This window comes from Nuphar pumila, chromosome 1 (genome assembly GCF_984573655.1).
Source record: "Nuphar pumila chromosome 1, dmNupPumi1.hap1.1, whole genome shotgun sequence".
NCBI lineage: Eukaryota > Viridiplantae > Streptophyta > Magnoliopsida > Nymphaeales > Nymphaeaceae > Nuphar > Nuphar pumila.
Window position 1 is genome coordinate 24,970,306 of NC_143249.1, and position 14,131 is coordinate 24,984,436.

The following is a 14,131-nucleotide window of genomic DNA, read 5'->3' on the forward strand; positions in this document are numbered from 1 at the left end:
GGGTATGCCAACCCGGCTGACCCGTTTAATAAACGGGTTAGGCGGGCGGGTCAACCCGAAAACCCGACCCGTCAACCAGACCCGCCAACCCGTTTACCTGACCCAACCCGTTTATTAAGCGGGTTGGTGGGTTGTGTCAGGTTACCCGTTTAATAAACGGGTCGGGTTCGGGTTGAGGTATGCTGACCTGCCAACCCGACCTGATTGCCACCCCTACTCTCAATGGCAGTATGTAGAACATGGACTTGGCCACAATTTCAAGTTTCGTGGTCAAGATAATTTGGGAGTGCAATTTGTGACAAAAGACACGACCACGTTTCATGGTTTGACCATCTTTTGATGATGACCTGAAAAACGATCATATTAGACCAATTTTAAAAATGGCACCTAACCTTGGGGCACCATCCAAGATTGCACCTAACATTTGAAAACTTTTGGGAAGGCATCAAGTTAACTTTTGTCTTTGTAGATCGTACACAATTTTTTTCCTAAATTAACTGCAGTTACTATTAACGTACCTTGGGTTAGTATAAAAGATGCTACTGTTTTAGCTTCCAACAATTATAATATGTGTTTGGTCTTATGTGCCAACCTAGGGTAGCGAAGCTCATGAGTTATGTGGGGTTTTGCCTTTAGCTTTCTTTTCTCAACGTTTTTGAGATGCTTATGAGTTGGGGGGGGGGGGGGGGGGGGTCCTATATAGGTTGAAGATGCAAAAGTCAAGGTTAACATTTTTTTTTATTATTATTAGTCCAAGATTGACATTTTGAATGCTTGAATTATTTGAGAATGTGAGCATAAGATTTTGCCCAAGTCATGGTAATGTGTTTTATTTAAGTCAGAAGATTCAAGGAGATCAAAGTAGGAGAAGAAACAAATTCATTTGGCTTTTGGGACATAGATGGGTCACCCCTCCCCCACTAAAAATAAGCCATGGGTAATTCCTAGTTTCCTACCCAAATATGTCCAATAATTAAAATAGCTAATATCATAAATCCGGTATCGGGATCTTCTGTGGGAGAGAGAACCTCAAGATGATTTTTTTTTTTTTACTTTCTATAGAGAAACTAGAGAAAATAATGGAAAACATAAAATATAAAAAATATACAAAATATATAAAAATATAGAGAAAATGGATATTGTAAGAAATTTAAGTTTTTGACTAGTGGCAGTATCAAAATAGGTGATATTTTGAAAATACAGTGACATTTTCAGAAATTTCTTAGTTTTTTTAAAATATTGTGATAAAATCATACTATCTTTAAAATATAGCAGATTTTTTGTTAAATAGAACATGACTAGAATCTTTGCAAGAGAACAAGCATGGCTATTCCTTGCTTTTGCTTCCTACCCTTCTCAAACTGAGCACATGTATAACTTTTCCTTTTTTTTTTGAGAATCATCTTGCAGTTTTTTTTCTTTTTAAATTTGAGAATCAACTTGATTCTTGGTGGGTTTTTTTTCCTTTTTTTTTTTTAAATTTGAGAATCATCTTGATGTAAAACCTGTAAAATTTTAAGAGTAAATAAATAAAGGAATTGTCTTCTTTCAAGTTAAAATTTGTGTTTTTATCTTTTATTGTAAATTTGGTGTGTTTATATGCTTAATCATCTCTTTTTGACAAAGAAGGGTAAAATGATCATTTCAATAATTGTCGTAAATAAAATATTATTAAAATATTCAATTTAATCATTTTAATGAGTCACAAAACCATTTAAGCATTTTTGAGGTGTTTTGAACTTAACAAGATACATTTTTAATGGTTTCAGAATAATTTCGTAAAATGGGTATTTTAGTTATAAAATTAATTATGACAAATATTTTAATTTAATAAATTATTGTTTTAGAACCAGAATTTGTCTAAGTTAAGACTATGAACCACCAAATAGTCTTACTTTTAGTGTATTTTATTTTATTTACTTTATTTAATCTCTTATAAGGAATTTCTCCTAACACGCTTAACCTAACTTCATTTTTTTTTCTAATCTTCACTCAACCTAAAGCCGCACGCCTCCTCCCCTTATTTCTCTCCTTATTTCTCTTTTCTCTCTTTTCGTCCCCTTCTCTTCTCAAAATTTTCATCAAAATTTTCATACTTGCACTACGGTGACCCCATCTTCGATTCTCAAAATTTTCCCCGTCTACTGTCTCGTCAGAGCAACGCCATCGTCAACACCCCCAACCGACCCCTCTCCTCACCTTCTTCTCTTTCACTTCCATCCAAACGTCAGCCAATAGCTGACCACCCCGCACCGCCGCCATGACCACCACATCTCCTCTTCCTCTTTTCCCCATTCTCCATGTGCCTTTGTCGTGAACTGCCGTTCAGGCACCAATCGAATATCATCATCCCAAATCGCTGCCACCGATGCTATTGTCGGGACATGCACTGTTGCCACACCTTTTCAGCAGCCCTTTCTCTGCTGAAACCCTCCACTGCCGACATTGGAACCTTGGTGAGCCACTACACCTTGTCCGAATATCCCTATTCCTTTTCTCTCCTCTGTTCAGCAATGTACGCCGTTGATGGTTATTTTATTTGTTATTTTTGTTGTTGTTGGGGTTCAACTTACACCATTTGCTCAAAATATGAACCACTATGGGTGGCCGGATCTTCGTATTTGCTAGGAAATGACCCCCAGCTGAGGGGACTTCACTATTTAGTAGAATACCATGTAGATTATTCATGTTTCTTGCCGTATGACCCTAATCAGGGCTTTCTCAAAAATTTTAAATGTTTGCCGCTTATAAACTCGAGCTCCCAAACCGATAGAGATAATTTTTCTTTCGTACTGAATTACATATATGCATTAGAATTGATTTCCTATTTGCTATTTTTTTTATGCTAGCCGATTCCTATTGTTTTTGTGGCCTCGCTCGCATACTCGATTTCCTGACATTGAGAATTGTGCAGGGCTGCTGTACATGACTATAGGGGTGTGCCTTGCGTTATCAGTCTCTTTTTCCGGTTTGTTTTCTTGGGTTGGACTCATCTCCAATGTATATATAAATTTTGTTGAAATTGGGCACCTCGATATCTGTGCCATCACTGGAGTGATGCACGGGGTAGTGTGCAGGCCATGGTATGCTGTCCAAATTTGTGTTGGACTTGTTAGTGTGCCGCTTCAGGGTTTTGGCAAATCGGATTACCGAATTTTGTTTTGATTTTTATCGCTCGTGTGCGAAAACATATTTAGATAAAAGTTATTGTTGTTTGTGCAGCATGGTAACACTCTCTCATTGCAAGAGGGACGAGTAGATCATGTTGTGCGACAGTTGCACTGGACTTTCAAGACCCCGAGTTTCGTTTTACCTTTCATCGCATAAAAAAAGTAAGATCAACAACAACAACAACAACGCCTTCATCCCAAAACCATTGGGGTCAGCGATATGAACCAAAAAAGAAATTCATTTGGGGTCTTCCACATGAATCCTTTTCCTCCAATCATTTCTATCCAATGCCATGTCCTCGGTGAGGTTCAAAGCATTCATATCTTTTCCTATCATCTCCATCCAAGTCTTCCTAGGCCTACCCCGACCTCTTTTAACTAATATATTTTCCCATTTCTCCAACCTTCTAACTGGAGCATCATTAGGCCTTCGCCGAATATGTCCAAACCACCGTAAACGATTCTCTCGCATCTTATTTTCAATGGGTGCAACACCTACCTTCTTACGTATCTCCTCGTTCCGAATCTTATCTTTTATTGTATTTCCACACATCCATCTAAGCATCCGCATCTCAGCTACACTCATTTTTTGAATATGATGTCTCTTGGCAGCCCAACATTCCGAACCATATAGTAAAGCGGGTCTAATAGTCGTCCTATAAAACTTTCCCTTCAACCGCAATGGCATTCTACGATCGCACAACACTCTAGTTGCACTTTTCCATTTCATCCACCCAACCTTTATCCTATGATTTACATCCCCATCAATTTCTCCATACTTTTGAATGATGGATCCCAAATATTTGAAATAATCATTCACCGGTATTTCTTGCTCACCGAGCTTCACTACACTCCCATCACTACTTCGTTGCTTACTAAACCGACATTCCATATATTCCGTCTTACTCTTACTCAACTTAAAACCTCTAGCTTCCAATGTCTGTCTCCATAATTCTAACTTAGCATTAACCCCAGCTCTAGACTCATCAATCAAAACAATATCATCAGCAAACAACATACACCACGGTACATTTTCTTGAATTGATCTCGTAAGCTCATCCATCACTATCGCAAATAGGAAAGGGCTTAAAGCAGATCCTTGATGTAACCCAACCGTTATCGGAAAATTGGTTGTTACCCCTCCACAAGTGTGGACATTGGTTACTACTCCTTCATACATATCTTTAATTATACTAATGTACTTGAGAGAAACACCTTTCTTCATCATTGTCCACCAAAGAACGTCCCTAGGTACTCTATCGTATGCCTTTTCTAAATCAATAAAAACCATATGCAAATCTTTGTTCCTCTCTCTATATCTTTCAATAAGTTGTCTAAGAAGATGTATAGCTTCCATAGTTGATCTTCCAGGCATAAAACCAAACTGATTCTCCGATATCATGACAACCTTCCTCAACCTAGACTCAATCACCCTCTCCCAAAGTTTCATAGTATGACTCATGAGTTTTATACCACGATAGTTTGTGCAATCTTGTATATCACCCTTATTCTTATATAAAGGCACCAAAGTACTCTTCCTCCACTCATTAGGCATCTTATTTGTTCGTCAAATCAAGTTAAAAAGATTTGTCAACCATTCTAAACCTTTCTCTCCCAAGCATTTCCAAGCCTCGATAGGTATACCATCTGGGCCAACTGCCCTTCTTGATTTCATTTTCTTCAAAGCCTCTGCAATTTCTTTCTTTTGAATCTTGCGCATGAAGTCACGATTTATCTCATGAAAAGGAATGGAGATGTCTCCAAGATCTTGAGCATGACTATCATTAAATAGCTTATCAAAATAATCTTTCCATCTCTCCTTAATCTCCTCATCTTTGACTAAAACCCTTTGCGTTTCATCTTTGATACATCTAACCATACCCAAATCCTTCGATTTCCTATCTCTCATCTTTGCAAGCCTATAAATATCCTTCTCGCCTTCTTTGGTATCCAACTTGTCATAAACCTCCTTATATACCTTAGCCCTCGCGTTTCGAACAACTTTTTTAGCTTCCTTCTTTGCTATCATATACTTCTCCAAATTCTCATTATCACGACTCTTACTTAGATTTCTATAACACTCTCTTTTAACCTTAATAGCTACTTTGACATCCTCGTTCCACCATGATGTATCCTTACCTAGTGGTGCACCGCCTTTAGACTCACCCAATACCTCCTTAGCCACTTTTCTCATGCCACCCGCTATCTTATTCCACATTGATTCTGAATCCTCCTCGAGACACCAATCAACTTCCTTAACTACCTGTTCTACAAACATTCCTTGTTTAGCTCCTTTCAGTGTCCACCACTTAATTCTAGGATCTATCTTATGTCTATCCCTTTTGAGGCATTGTCTAATTCTAAGATCTAAAATTAAGACTCTATGTTGTGTGGCTACACTTTCTCCCGGTATAACCTTACAATCGATGCAACAACCCCTATCTCTCTTTCTAAGTAGGAAAAAATCTATCTGACTCGTATTAACCCCACTTTTAAATGTTACTAGGTGAGACTCCCTCTTCCTAAACCAAGTGTTTGCTAAGATCATATCATAGGACAAACAAAAATCTAAAATCCTTTCTCCACTTTCATTTCTTTCTCCTATACCATAGCCTCCATGTATACTCTCAAATCCATCCCTACTAATGCCTACATGTCCATTAAGGTCACCGCCGATGAAAAGCTTTTCTCCATAAGATATCCCTTGTACTACTCCATCTAAATCTTCCCAAAATTGATGCTTAATGGAATCATCTAAACCTACTTGAGGTGCATAAACACTAATAATATTAATAATATCCGTACCTAATACTAATTTAATAAGTAAAATTCTATCACCCTTCCTACGAACCTCAACTACATTATCTATAAACTGACGACTCATAACAATCCCTACTCCATTCCTATTCCTATTTATTCCTGTATACCAAATCTTATATCCCCAAGGTTCTATCACTTTAGCTTTCTCACCTACCCATTTGGTCTCTTGAAGACATAAAATATTAATCTTTCTCCTACACATAACATCTACTAACTCTACCAACTTACCAGTTAAAGACCCTATGTTCCAAGTGGCTAACCTAATTTTATGGTCTTGGACTAACTTCTTTACCCCCACCCGTCCAACAAAGTGAGGGAACCCTTGCCTATTTGACACCACACCCGGGCGCCGGTGTGACGCGTCGCTTCTGGGCGACGACCTAGCAACCCTTGCCCATTTATCACTGCCTCCGGGCCTAGAGAGTACAGCGCGTCGCTCAGTAGGGAATGCCCCAACGAAATTCTCATATTGGTTCATTTTCATAGGATATGACAAAGTTTTTATGCTGGCTGTCACAGGCCTACCGCAACCCTCCTCCTTTATCCGGGAAGTAAGATCCCTAAACTAAAATTTTAGAATGTTATTCATGTTGTATGATAGAATCTAAAAGTTATTTAATATACACACTGAATTCGTAGCATAGTCACATTGCTAGAAAATGTTAGAATTGTATTGTATTGCCTATATAAATGTACATTGCAGATGCGTAACTGAGTAAATTGTCAGATGCTTAATGCTAAGCATCGGATGCGGCTAAAAAAAATACCATGCAAAAAGAAAAAGAACAATGCAATTGCAAAAGCATGCAAATCGGGTAAATACCCGTAGTAAGTTGTGAAAGCGCACCATACATTAATTATTTTCTTGAATACAACACTCTCTTGTGCATATACTCACTTAGTTGTAGATATCTAGGACTATTGACAATTATAGTTCGGAGACCATGCTAACCATGGTTGTAGTTAGTGGGATATTAGAGTGTGTTTGCTGCAGGTACATGTTTAACGTTGTAAAATAAATGGTTGACTATATTGCTGTACTTGAATTATCTGCATCAAATGCTTACATGACATTATTTTTATTGAGCTTGCCATGCATGTAAAATTTGTATCATGAAAATGTGCCTAAAATGAATGTATCATGCTTGTGAATATGATTACATCTTTCTGTATATCTTGTTAATATGTGCAAGTGTGATGTGATGCATTTTGCACATGAAACAGTGAAATTATCTATGGATGCATAATAGCTCATGTGAGTGCATCTTGTGTTAAGCATGCTGAGATGAAATCATGTTAGAATTAAATTATGCATGTGAGCTTATATAGTTGAATCATGATATGATAGGGTCATGCGTGAAAGTGAATATAAATTGATTATGAACATACATGAGAGCATGTAAATTTGAATTATGCAAGAGGCACAGACTTTGATATCATGCATGTGAGCATGTAAATTTGAATTATGCAAGTGACATAGGTTTTTATATCATGCATAAGAGCATGTGAATTTGAATTATGCAACTGAGATAGACTTTGATATCATGCATGAGAGCATGTAAGTTCAAGTTATGTAAGTGACATAGACTTTTGAATTCATGCATGAGGGTATGAGAGGGTTATCTTGTGAGAATATAATGCTTGGATCTGATTTATGACTTAATAATAAAGATAACCTTGGACCATGGGTCCATTTGAGACGCCAGCAAAGCCAGACTCTCTGAGATGGTTGGATCCGTTCTGATCTCGTGTCCTTCCAAAAGAAGAAAGGATGATACAAGCCTCATGGGACATGTATTTTCGAGAGTTGAAGACACCTCTTGTCTCCGTTCTACATAGGTTAGGGGACAAGTCTACCAATGAGTCATAGGTGGTAGGACCACAACTCTGTAGAGTTAGGGATACATGCCTGATTTTTTACCAGCGATTTTGGTATGGCGTAGGACAAGACCTGTAACCATAGGTTCGTTCTCCCAACCGTTGTATTATAGGGTTGAATCGCTCATAAAAGAATCAGCTAAGCCATAGAAGGGTAATGAAAAATATATAGAATAATAAATACTCCTATGGTTATTTCTGAATGTCTATACCCTCTTTTGTATCAGGTGGATTTGAATAATCAAGAAAAATGATTAATTAGATTTTTAGGATAACTATTTTCATATGCATAATCATATATTGTGAATATGTAGAGACTTTTAAGGTTTTGCATGATTATTGCATATGAATTTGTTATATTGAATGAAAAAAATATGTTTATGATTGGTCATGTGATTTGACTTGTTGATATAAGCTAAGGGCTTGGTTGATTGCACTTGAGGTGCTTGTGTGTGCGAGGCGAGAAGGGTCAAGATCGAACCTGTTTCATTATTATATTTGAATGCAAAGTGCATAAATGTTCTGATAAATAACATATGAATTTATAATTGAAATAATGCATGCCTTAATTATAAGTTGGACATGAGTATGTTTCTTTTGAGTATAAAGAAAGTGAATGATGACATTGCATGATAGATTGTATTTTTACCTCACTTTAGAGTATGTTATGAATTGTTAGTTTCATACATTTATGCAAATGATTATCATGTATATGAATAGTTATGAAATTGAATGCAATGAAATGAATGGTGTTTTATGTGATTGAATATCATGTTCTTATTATGATGTGGAGAGACTCTCATTTATAAAATGATGAGAATTACACTTGATTGCATCATTTCAACTTGAATTGTATTCTTCAAGTTTAGTTTTGGTTTCCTACGGGCTTGTGGTCCTCATAGAGGATTGAAGCGAAGTGCGGGTTGCTACATGGTTGAAAGGCTCCACTCTTACCTACTACAATTCTTAGAGGGATCATGCAAAATTTTGAGATGGTTAAAAACTTGTGTAAATTTTATTTTTTGTCTGAATTTCTACATTTAAAGAAGTGTAATATTTTGGAATGAGAACATTTTTAAATTCTGTCATTTCATTCCTGTTATGTTCTTGCATATGGTTTAAAACTTTAAATCTTTACGTAACTCCTCAATTATCTTAAATCTTGATACATTTTCACTTTCACATTTTCTTTTTCACATGTGAGAAACCTTTAGAGTAATAGTCCCAATCAAGTTGTGTTTATGGATGATTTCGTACTGGATTTGATACTGGGAGGCTAATATACACTCGCGTTTGCACTCAGGTGGGCCATCTAGTATTTAGAAAGGTTTGAATGTAGCCATAGATGAACTTGTTGGCATATTACTTTCGAGAACTATGTGAATTGTTTATATAAATAAAAAGTCTTAAAATTTTCTCAAAATTTGGGGTTTGAAAAAGTTTTAAAAAAGTTGGATTTTTGATGGACGTTACATCTTGATTCTTAGGGCAAACTATTAAGGATGGGCCAACGGTATCGACCAGTTAAGGAGGGCCACAACACAAAGCCAACAAACGATAGGGTCTACTCATGGTGCATGGAGCCCAACTGACCTCAATTCGGTTCCCCTCACCCCCCAAAGTCATCCCAATCTTTGCACCCTTTTTATGTGATTGCATCATTTATTTAGTCAAATTCAACATTCAAAATACCAAAATCTGACTTGTGTGCAATTTTGCTTTGGCAATTCAAAAATCAATGGTTCACAAAATATGAAATTTTGTAATTAAAAGAATCATATTTTTTATAAAAAAGATTTAATCCAAGGGTCGATTCTTATTAAATTGGCTATGTTGAATCTATTCATGGGATCAAATTTCATTCAAACAACTTGCACCAACAAGATTCAAAGGGGCATGAAGCTGGGGATGACACTGGGGATTAGTGGAACCGAACCCTCTCTCTCTCTCTCTCTCTCTCTCTCTCTCTCTCTCTTTCTTTGTAGTGCAACCGGATTGGATATAATTAGGGATATAAACAGTTTGTGTGCAATCAGACACCCAATCTGAATCCGAGTCCATTAAGCGAGTTTGATGGCAAAATCTAGATCCGATAATTAATCAGATCAAGGTTTGGTGTTAAGTTTTGCATTCAAACTCTAATCCAAATCCGACTAAAAATATGACCCGATTAAGTGTAAATATGGGGTTTTAATATAGTCAGATGTGGGTTTGGCTTTATCTTTTTCTATCCGAATTCAAATCCGATTAGGCCAAACCTAATTAAATCGGACTTGGTAATGCCTAGATCCGACCTGAATAGTTTACATCCCTATATATAATTAGAGAACTGTTTCAAGTGCAACATAATATTTTCGCATTGGGATCCAGGATCCTTAAAGTGCGCTCCCGATGTTTATTCACATTCAATATGGATCTGTCAAACCGAGTTATTCTTGGATTTGGATCAATATTTTAACTTGGATCTAGATTGAGATTCAAAAATATGTAGAAATGTAAAATATAAAAATATACTAAATATGTAGAAATGTAAAAAATATTAAATATAAAAATTCAAGTTTTGTTTATCATGAAAATACCATGTTAAACCAACGGGGCTCTGCTTGCCTGTTAGGATCAGCTAGTGCACATCACCTTGTGTTGGGACGTTGCAAGTTCGAATCCTGATGGTATCGGTTGTATAACTGGTAGGGGTATGTTGAAAATACAGTCTCATTTGTAAAATTATATTGTTCTTTGAAAAGATTGTGATTAAATCATGATATTATTAAATTATATCTGATTTTTGTTAAATAGAAGCACCAGAATCTTGGTATGAGAACAAGCATGTGTTTTTGCTTCCTACATTTTTAGACTGACCATACACATAGTATTTTTTTGGTTAGGTGGGGGCATGGGAATCACCGTTTGGGCAGGCCATAATGGGTTGTACTGTTTTACATGGATCCGGGTAAGGAATCCAGGAAGATGGTACAGGATCTGAACCCAGCACAGGAACCCGATTGATTTTGAAAAGGGCTCAGTGCTGAGCCGTGCCTGTCTGTCAGTCTGTGGAAGTCAAACCTAACAGAAACTTGTGTTGATACTCTGTTAAGGGCATGATGCCTACAGGCAGTAGAGTCTACTCCGTTGAGCCCCTGGGGCTAAGGCTCCAACCAGAGGGGGAGCTGTAGGCCAGTCCTGCCTCCCGAAACAGTTAATTTTTTTTAAAAGCCCAGTCCTGATTTCATATGAAATAGATTTTTATTCATTTTTTTAGCCCAGTCCTGACTGCAGCAAATAGTTTGATTTGTTCATATGAAATAGATTTTTATTAATAATTGTAGCCATTTTTTATTTTATCTAAAAGAAAAAAAATCGTGGGCGCTGCCCTCGAACCCCCGGCTATCACACCAGTTTTTTTTTTTGCTACACTCCTGTTTCCCTCCCCCCCAGCCGGTTGTATGTTACCCCCTGAACACCGGGCCACGTGTTCAGGGGTCCGAATGAGTGCCACGTGGCACTCATTTAGTTGGTTGTGTACGGAGGAAGGAATATTGCAAAACCCAAGATCTTCTTCCGTACATAACCAGCCGAATGAGTGCCATGTGGCACTCGTTCAAGCACTTGAACACGCGGCCCCTTGTTCCAGGGGAACATACACCACCCTCCCCCCCTAGCATGAATCCTAGCGACGCCACAGGCTCGAACCAGACCGGACCTTAAGCGAAAAGTCGATTCTCTCTCTCTCAAATCAATTAACGTGGAAAGTTGACGTATTTGTCTCTCTCTGTCTAAAATAAATGTGAAAAGTTGACGTATGTGTACCTCTCTCTCCAAAATAAACGTAGAAAATTGATTTACGTGTTTAGCTGTACTCTCTCGCGCGCGCGCGAGCGATGTCTTAGATAATCATCATCTACACATGCACAACAAATTGGTTCAACATACAAGAAGTGGTAGCCACAAAGTGGCTAACTATAATTTTTTTATTTTACACATCTGTTTGTGTCACTAGAAGCTAGTGCCATGTTATTTCAACGTGCATGTAAGATTTTACGGGGGATTGAAAAATCAACGGCTTGCAATGTGTCGAATTTTGAACCCCATAAAATTGTATTTTTACATTGAAAAATACAATCCAAAAGACTATTCCTACTATTTTGACCATGCCAAACACATCGATTGCACTAAATTTGGTTAAAACAAGCTCCTACTATGAGCTCAACTAGGGGCTCCTCATGCACGAGTAACAAATACTTTCCTCTCTATCTCTCTATCTATATATATATATATATATAGAGAGAGAGAGAGAAATGGGTAGGTGCAAAATTGATGTGTTAAATGGGTTTTTCTGCTCTTTTGGTATTTTTTTCGCAGTTCTGACCTCGTAAATGTGTTGGGCATGATCGATTTATGAGGAATTCACACGAGGATGATGTGTTTTTGATGGAAAAAATGATATTTGGAGTCTCAAAATTTTACAAAGATTTTGGACCGTACCCCCCAAGTGTCCGAATCAAACACTTCAAGAGCTGATAGCTATAAAATAAAGTACAAAGACTACATTTGTGAAGTTAGAATTTAAAAGTAAAATGAAAAAAACCCTGAAAAACTAATTTAGCACGTATCATTTAACATTTATGTATTACTCTCTCTCTCTCTCTATATATATATATATATGTGTGTGGAATTATGTTCACTACCCACGTGGATAAGGAATTATGTTCACTACACAAATGTAATATTTTATTTTTTTCATGCTTTTAGCAGTCGTGTATTTACCCCAATCCATTCTGGAAGTCCTTGAACCCTAATCTTCAAAAAAAACGAAAAGAGCCAGTAGGTGATTATCTTTAATTAAAAATATCATCCTCCGTTTCAACACAGTTTGTTTTTTTACGTCAAAATTTGTTTGTCAATGTCTCAAAACATATGTAAAATTGCTTTCTAGGCAACCCCATAATTTAGTGAAGGAATCATCCCCAGGAAAAAAATATAACAACCATCCATTAGTTATCTTATGCAATCTACAACCAGATTTCCATATCATCTACTGAGACGCTCAACTCCTCATGGCATAGCTGGTTCAGTACATAGCCTTGTGAGAAGTTTTCCTCATCTGATTCCCATATCTTGAGCTCTTGGTTTGCACCCTCATAGCTTCCCTGCACTGTGCTGCCACTCTCCTGCACTACTACCTTAGACATCAACTCTGCGTCCGTGGTCATGCCTGCCTCTACAGCAACCCTCTTTACGGACTTCGGCGACATGTCGAACACTAGGAATAACGGATTAATGCTTCTGGGGAAATTCAGGCCGTTAACTGCTTCCGGCCCTCGTAGGCAGAACACAGCTGTGTCATGCGCGATAGCTGCAGCCTCCGGAGTAGAGTACGAGCCCAGCCATAGGCGGTCTCTCGAACCTGGCAAACGAATTTCTGAGACCCACTTCCCCGATTTCCTGCGTCGAACGCCTTTGTATGGATTTCGGGCATCTGCTTCGGCACTCTGTACCTGTTCCGACCTTTGCATCTTGCCGGACTGTTGTGAGAGTCCCGGTTCTCCGGTTTGTAATAGAGATGCAATGGCCACTAGCCTTGATGGGGGCACTAAAGATATATAGGTTGAAGATGAAATGGTCAAGGTTGACATTATGAATGCTTGAATCAGAGAACGTGAGAAGATAAGACTTTGGTCAAGTCATTCTAATGGGGATGGTATTAAGTCAGACCCCATGAGGTCAAAGTATGAGAAGGAAAAACCCTTATTAGGGTTTTGGACGGGCAGGGGGCCCTCTCTCTCTCTCTCACGCTGAAAATGGGACACAAATAATTCCTAAGGGCCTGTTTGGAATCTCGGCGTTGGGATGGGAGTTTATGCATTTGGTGGTCCCGAGGTAAAATCTTGGTCAAACTACCTTGGTGGTCCTGTTTGGAATCCCGGCGCTGGGATGGGAGTTTATGCATTTGGGATGGAGAGTGAAGCCCTTTTTCCTTTTTATTTACACTAGATCATGGATTTAGCTGCTGCCACTTCTTCAAATACATAAACTTGATGAATGCCCATCTCAACTACAGATTCTAAACAGGCCCTTAATCAAAATTGTCCAATAAAAAACAGGGGAGGATATCATGAAATCTCGGTATCTATCAGGATTTTCTCTATGAGAGAGAACCTCGAGATAAAATTTTCTTTGTTTTTTCATCATTTTCAAGAGAATCTAGAGAAATGATGACAAACGTGAAATACTAAAAATATATATAAACGTATTAAAATAAAGAA

General features: G+C 37.7%; 1 pseudogene; it reads right to left on the reverse strand.

Annotated features, from left to right (window-relative positions):
- Window positions 1–12,774: 12,774 nt before the first annotated feature.
- Window positions 12,775–13,390, reverse strand: LOC149848402 (ethylene-responsive transcription factor ERF019 pseudogene; annotated as a pseudogene).
- Window positions 13,391–14,131: the final 741 nt, after the last annotated feature.